Below are 7,825 nucleotides of genomic sequence, written 5' to 3' on the forward strand. Positions count from 1 at the left end.
TCGACTAAAAACATGTTAAATGCGAACACCGAAACACGTCTTTGGAAATTCAATTTTCTATCTCTTTTTTTCTTTTCTTTTCTTTTCCTTCTTTCTTTTTTATTTTTCTTTTCTTTTTTTTCTGTTTTTTTTTTTTTTTTTTTTTTTTAATTATTTTCCTTTTTCGTTTAATACTCATGGATCGTAAACATTTACGATTTTTCAAATAGTTTATTCTATTTGTTACGAAATTTATTGAAACTTGTCGTGTTAAGAATGTGTTAAAGGAATCGTTAAAAGTTATTATCAATAACTTATCAATTTCGTTAGAATTTTATCGTCGATCGTCGTAATGATGTGTTAGAATATATGAATTAATTAAATGTAAACGTTATATATCTTTTTTTATCGATAATATATATATATATATATGTATGTAGGTAGGTACTTACGTTATTACAGTATTAGGTAATTCTAAACATTCGTCAAGCTGCATCTGTAATGAGAAAGAGATACGTTTTAAATATTACTGTTTAGATATATGTACTTATATATTCGTTTATTTTAATTATTAAGAAAAATTTAAATACGTATGATAGATAATTATTTGTGACGGATGAATTAATAATAATAATACTAATATTAAATAATATATGTATATAACAAATAATATTGAATAAAAAAATACTTGATAAACGAATTATGTACTTGATTATTTAATATTAATAATTAAAAATATTTCTCTCTCTTTCTCCCTCTTTCTCTTTCTCTCATGAAATCATAACAGTATTTTTACAAAAGTAAATTCATCGCCCACAACGCAATTATATTCAGACCCAATAGTAATAATTTATATATACTGTATCTAAATAAAAAAAAAAATAAAACAAAAAAAAAAACAAAAAACCTAACGTACAATACTTAAAATATAAATTACTCGAACGAAACAACGAAGTTTTACAATATCGATGAAACAAACGATATCTTATTTCGTAAAAATAATGTCACGAATAAATGCTTAACAAATTTATTCGAACGAAATGGAAAGTTCGTAAAATAATTTATTTCATTGATAATATTTATATAAATATATCGATATAATTGGATAGACTAGTTCGATTGGAATTCGATATCTCGAATGTCCTCTCTTATCGAACGATCCAAGAACGTTGAAAAGAGATCGTGGTTGGTTTCGATCGAGGCGATCCTCGATGATTGGCTTGAACGAGCTCTCGTTCGAAGCAATCAATTTTTATTATTAATAATACGCCATTTACACCCCACGTGAGTCCGTGACCTATTACGAACCCTTCCTGACTCTCACTTGCGTCACGTGTGCCGCTATTTTATAAGGCCTACGTTGTTGCTACAAAATCGATCACCGAAGGAAGCATATTAATAAACAAGTCCTTTCTTTCTGTCTCTCTCTCTCTCTCTATTTATCTATCTATCTATCTATCTATCTAACTCTATCTATCTCTGTCTCTCTTACTCTCTAGACATTTTTATTCTTTCTTTTCTATCGACAAGAACTAAGTTTACGAAGAAAGTTTATGTATATAAATAACATATGTTCTTTTTTTTTTTATATAAACATTATTAATTAAATATTTTATATTTTATGAACGTATGCATATACATGTATGTATAAAGAGAAAATAGATGTATATTTTGATGCGTTATTACAATAGAATGTAGAATAGATATAATACAATATAATTTATTATTATTATTATTATTATTATTATTATTTTGTTATAGAATGTAAATTAAAATATTTATAATATCATTCTGTTATTTATTTAAACAGAGCTGAGAGATAATAGAGATATTATGTACATACCTATATATATATACATATATATATATATATATAAATTTTCTATTTATATTATGAATAGTATTATTACATTGTATTATTATTGTTGTTTTGTTGTTGTTATTATTATTATTATTAGAGTGCAAAATACTGTAAAATTTTTGGTTAATATAATCGAACACTGGACAGAACGAACGTCGTAAAACGCGCTTTCTACTTTCGTCGTTGGCGCCGTTACACGTTTGAATAAACCGCGTATTTTCTGCCTTCTTTGGAGATGGAGGAGGATCGTTACGAGAGAAAGCACTTTTGTCGAGACAGGGGCAAGAAATCGTTTTAACGATCCAGTTCGCGCGTTGCTCGAGCCTCCTCGTCATTATTTTACGACTTAACCGTGAAAAGCATTACATTTGCGTGACCAACCGATTTTCAAATATCTACATATATATATATATATTTATTTATTTATATATCTGATTATATATAATATATTTTTATATATTTATAATTTATTCAAGGTTTGGTTTTATATACTTATAAAACAACTTTATATATATATGTATGTATGTATGTGTTTATCATATGACGATTTTGTTCATTTAATATATTTATATGGTTAATATTTCATTTAATATGTTTATAATGTTGTTAATATTTTATTGAATATGTTCAATGAGATTAATGTTTCATTTAATATTTTTATAATGTGGTTAACGTATCATTCACTATGTTAATTATATGTTAAATGATCATATACATATGTCTATTAAGTTTGTATACATATATATATTCAAATTATTAATTTTGATATTTTATTAATTAAACAGAATAAATCATTTATTTACTTAATTTCAATCTATTCATACCATATATTTATATAATATATGCACCTCTATGTATAAAACCTCCCCAAAAAAAAAAAAAAGAATCGATACAGATACACGTATGAATATATAGAAACATATGAAGTAATAAACAAATCTTCGAAAAAAAAAAAAAAAAAAGAAACAAAAAAGAAAGCAAAAAAGAATAGAATTTTCTTCTCGATCCGATCTAATCATTTTTACATTATTCATCTCATCAATAAAATTTTCATTGGAATGTTTGTTTAATGGAAAAAAATAAAAAAATAAAAAGGACATAAAAAAGAATAAAAAGGAAACAAAGAACAGAAAAAAAAAAAGAAAAGAAAACAAATTCAAAGACGATGATTTCATAGCTAATGTGACGCAGCATCCAAAACTGGTTCCAATCTTTCTAACCTCGCTAATACTTTTTCTTCATCTTCTTTTTCTTCTTTTTGATCATTCTCGTCACAGAGTGAGGCCAGTTAACGGTAGAAGAAAAGAAGAAAAGAGTCAGAAGCGATGTTAATGTTAGAATTACGGAAGAGAATGAATTTTTCTTATAAAATCAATACATACATATACAGTAAAAAATTATATTTCTCGAAATTTCAATAAAAACTCTTAAAAAAAAGATTTACTGTCATGTTAATGAAATTTTAAGCATTTTTACATTATCCTATTATACATTATCATTAAAATTATTACTGAATGGAGAGAACAAAAATTTACGAATCTTTCTCGTATAATCTCAAATTATTTATATATATATATATATATGTATGTAAGTACGTATGTATGAATGTGCGTATATATTAATTTCAATAAATTCTGTAGAAATAAATTCATTGTCGTTCTAATTGAATTTAATCGTTTTTTAATTAATTTTCTAGCCATTCAAATTATTACTCTCGAGTTACTAAAAAGTTAATAATAAAAAGAAAAAATGAAAAGGTGACGATTAAATTACATAGTCGATGTGACGTAGCATTCAAAACTGATTCTAATCTTTTTAACCTTACGAGCCATTATTGTTATAATTATTAATATTAATCTCCTTGATCATTCTCATCACAGAGTGAGACCGATTGACATTAGATAAAAATAAGAGAGGACATAACATATATATATATATATATATATATATATATATATATAGAGAGAGAGAGAGAGAGAGAAGAAAAAAGAAAGAAAGAAAAATAAAAAAAAATAATAATGAAAAAATTAATAACAAAAAAAATAAGTTAGAAGCAATGTAAGTGCGAAAGCTACGGAAGAATATGAATCCATTTCGTAAGAATTTTGCCGAGAGAATAGCTATAGTAAGCTGAGAGAGCACCGGTATGGTGTACTGTAGTATGGTGTGGTATGGTATGGTGTGGTGTGAGATTTTTAGTTCGCTCGTTCGAGCTGCTTCACGAGGCACAACGAGTTCTTTGACTGGCCTCGATGTTATTTGACGGACGGAGCGCGCTTCTCACGCTCTCCTTCCTTTTTCTCTCCCTCCTCCCCCTTACCACCCCCTTCTTTTCTTTTTTCTTCGCTTTTTTACTCTCTTCTAATCGCGAAGCAGTCCGTATAGTACTACCAGAGAGAAAGAACATAGAGAAAGAGGAGTCTTTCGTAGAATGGGGAAAAAAATTTTAAGAAAGATAGAAAGAGAGAGAGAGAGAGAGAGAGAGAGAGAGAGAGAGAGAGAGAGAGAGAGAGAGAACAAAGACACGTGTTTGGATATCCTTTTTCTTTAAAAACAAAATGATACGACTATTAGATATATATATATATATATATATATATATATATTTGAAATTATCTAATGTAATAATAAGTAAATTTTTAATGATAATTATAAAAGAAAAAGTATTGATAAAACGAAGAAAATGTATATATATGTATATTAAAGTGGGTCATACGAGTCTGATATTTCTTTGATAAAGAGTATACGTATCGTTTCTAAAGATTCATTTAGATTTATATGGAACTATAATATTAATCTCGTTAAAATGTATAAGCACGCGTATGTATATTTTTTAATGAATTTATATTTAACTCTTAATTATCTAATAATTATAATATGTAGATATAACATGTAATAATAATGTATACGTGTGTGTGTGTATATATATATATATATTTTTGTTTTTTTATTTATTTTTTATTTATTTATTTTTTTTTTTGGATTAAAACATATATATCTATATACGAAATAAAGAAAAAAATGTTAATGTAATGTATTATATAAAGTCATGCAGTAATTTTATTAATTATTAAAGAACCTCATATGTATAGTTACACATACAGAGACAGACGAACACGCGGACGCATTGTTTCATTAATTAGATAACTGATTAATGAACCTGAAAACTTCACGTGTGTATCTGTATTTGTGTCTCTATACACATATGTATACAATAAGTATATAATTAAGAGAAAATCTCTAAAGATAAGAATTACTTAGAATAAAAAAAAAGTTATTCCTGTAAGTTAACATAAGTAAATTAACTCGTTATAAAAAGAAAGAAAGAGAGAGAGAGAGAGAGAGAGAGACAGAGAAAGAAAGAGAAAAAAAACGTTTCTTTGCAAATAAAGACATTGAATTTTATTATACGTATTATTCAACAGATTTTCTCTTTCAAACTGTAAATAAGAAAAGAAAAGAAGAAAAAAAAAACGAAAAAAAAAAAAATACTTTCAATTACAATAATTCTCCTTTATTCGACATTATACAAAAATGATATTATTTATGTATATATGCACGTTGTAATAGTAGAAGATAATGCAATATCTTTTGAGATAAAAATATTTGTCTTTGTGTTAAAATTACTTCGAAGTTCCCTCTCTTTATCTTTCTATCTCTTTATCTCTCTATCTCTTCATCTATCTGTATCTATATCTCTATCTATCTCTTTCTATCTCTTTGGTCAGTATCGACCGAAGTACATATACATTTTTATGGTCTTCTCTTTTATGTTTCGCAACACAGAGTACCGTCTTATAACCAGTATAAACTACTTTTTTTTTTTTTTTTGGTTTTTTTATTTTTTCATTTTCTTACGGAAGCACAACAAGATAGTTTAGAGAGCGAAAGAGAAAGAAAAAAGAGAGAGAGAGAGACTACGTTATGGAAGAAAATATACAATGGAAACTCTTTGGGTGGTTGCAAAATGCGGAAGAAGAAGAAGAAGAAGAAAAAGAAGATAAAGAAGAACAGAAAGAAGAAGAAGAAGAAGAAGAAGAAGATTATGAAGAAGAAGAAGAAGAAGAAGAAGAAGAAGAAGAAGAAGATGGCTTGTTGTTTGAAACTCACAAGATAGGAGGAGTAAAGAAGAAGATAAAACTCGAAGATTTATTCGTTCGAAGAGAACGCGAACATGCTTCTCCTTTCTTCGAGAAAACTCCCTAGTGAAATTTTCAAGTTAATTGTCGATTTATTAGCTTTCGCGATGAAAAAAATATCAAAGTTGGTTTTTTCTTTTTTTTTTTTTTTTTTGTTCTTGTTACAGTCGTTGCTGTGGTCGTTGTTTTTTTTTTTTTTTTCGATTTCACAAAGTTAGAAAAAAATTATAATAATATCGAATACGAACACTGATACGTTATTAAATTATATTAAATTCATCGTAGTTTTCTTTTTTTTTTTCTCTCTTTTCTTCGTTTTAATCAGATTACATCGGGCAATTTTTTGTATAATAAATTTGTATAATTCATATCCGATGAATGTAGGATTCGTTTGAATAAAAAAAATAAAATAAAATAAAAAAAAAAATGTATATATAATAACGATTACTATATCTGAATTACACATACACGAACGATATTCCTATTATATTATCGTATAATAATTGCAATATTACAAACTTTTTGTATCGTCGTATGAAAAATAATAAGGCAAATACAGAAAAAAGAAAAATATTTCTATCTACCTATACACCTATATATATATATTATCATTTATTATCTCAAATCTAGATGAGATCATTTAGATTGGAGGAAAAAAAAAATTAGAAAAGAAGAATATTTTTAATGAACAATAAATTCTTCTTCTTCTTTTTTTCCTTTTTTTTTCATTTAAATAATTAATAAATATCTTACGTGAATACAGATAAGAATAATTTTTTTCGTAATACAGACAAGAAAGCAGTTCTATTTGTTTATTTATAAAATATTTATTTGTTCGTAGAAGTATCGTCATCGTCATCGTCATCATCATCATCATCATCATCATCAAAAATATTTCTCTTTATATGTGTATATATATATATATTTCTCTCTCTTTCTTTCTCTCTCTCTCTCTCTCTCTCTCTCTCTCTCTCTCTCTTTCTCTCTCATGCAAAGAGGAACTAGTCTCGACGCACACGGATCGTAAATCGACTGTTAGGAACGGCGCCAGAGAGCCATTAGAAATTCCGGAAGTCGAAACGTCGCTTACAACGAGTGCGACGAACATTTTCACGTCTTTTCGAGGAGCGTCGAGGTCTCGAACGAATTTATACGAAGAGTCTCTCTCTCTTGACGTCTTTTTCACACGCCTCTTCGTTCCTATATACTTTATTAAAAAAAAAAAAAAAAAATAATAATAATAATAATAAAATTAAATTAAAAAAAAAAATAACGAGAAAAAAGAAAAGAGAGAGAGAGAGAGAGAGAGAGAGAGAGTGAGAGAGAGAAAAGAAAACAAGAAACAAAATGAGAAACAAAAAGAAATAATAATAATTATAATAATAGTAATAATAATAAGAATTTTCATTCGCGTCATTTGTCTCTATTTAACATGATAAAACTCTATAGTCCGCTAGAAAATGCGACTATAGTTATTCAATATATAGTTGAACTCTTTCGTTGTATAATATATATTAAACTGTGACTATTATGCATTTCAAATCTCATGCTTATATTATAATATAAATAACTATTTAAAAACAGTATGAATATTATAATGAAGAAAGCATAATAATATTAAAATTACAATTAATAATATTAAAATAACAAGCAAAATGACGGACAAGAAATTAACGATAGACTTGTTTACGACAACACTGACATATTTTCAACGACGATTTCGTAGTAATCAGTTATTTAAAATAGGTATATATATATATAAAAACAAAAACGCACACATATACGCGCCTATATCCATTCATACATACATACAACATACATACATACATACATACATACATACATA

At 26.4% G+C, this 7,825-nt stretch overlaps 1 long non-coding RNA gene across 1 annotated transcript in view; it reads right to left on the reverse strand.

The window, feature by feature from the left end:
* LOC122633245 overlaps window positions 1-7,825 on the reverse strand; it is a 59,532-nt gene that overhangs the window by 9,637 nt on the left and 42,070 nt on the right. The window contains exon 2 of the long non-coding RNA XR_006328062.1: window positions 432-475. This is a non-coding gene — a long non-coding RNA (uncharacterized LOC122633245). The remainder of the gene's footprint in view (window positions 1-431; window positions 476-7,825) is intronic.

The sequence above is a fragment of the Vespula pensylvanica genome, chromosome 12 (assembly GCF_014466175.1).
Source record: "Vespula pensylvanica isolate Volc-1 chromosome 12, ASM1446617v1, whole genome shotgun sequence".
Classification (NCBI taxonomy): Eukaryota; Metazoa; Arthropoda; class Insecta; order Hymenoptera; family Vespidae; genus Vespula; species Vespula pensylvanica.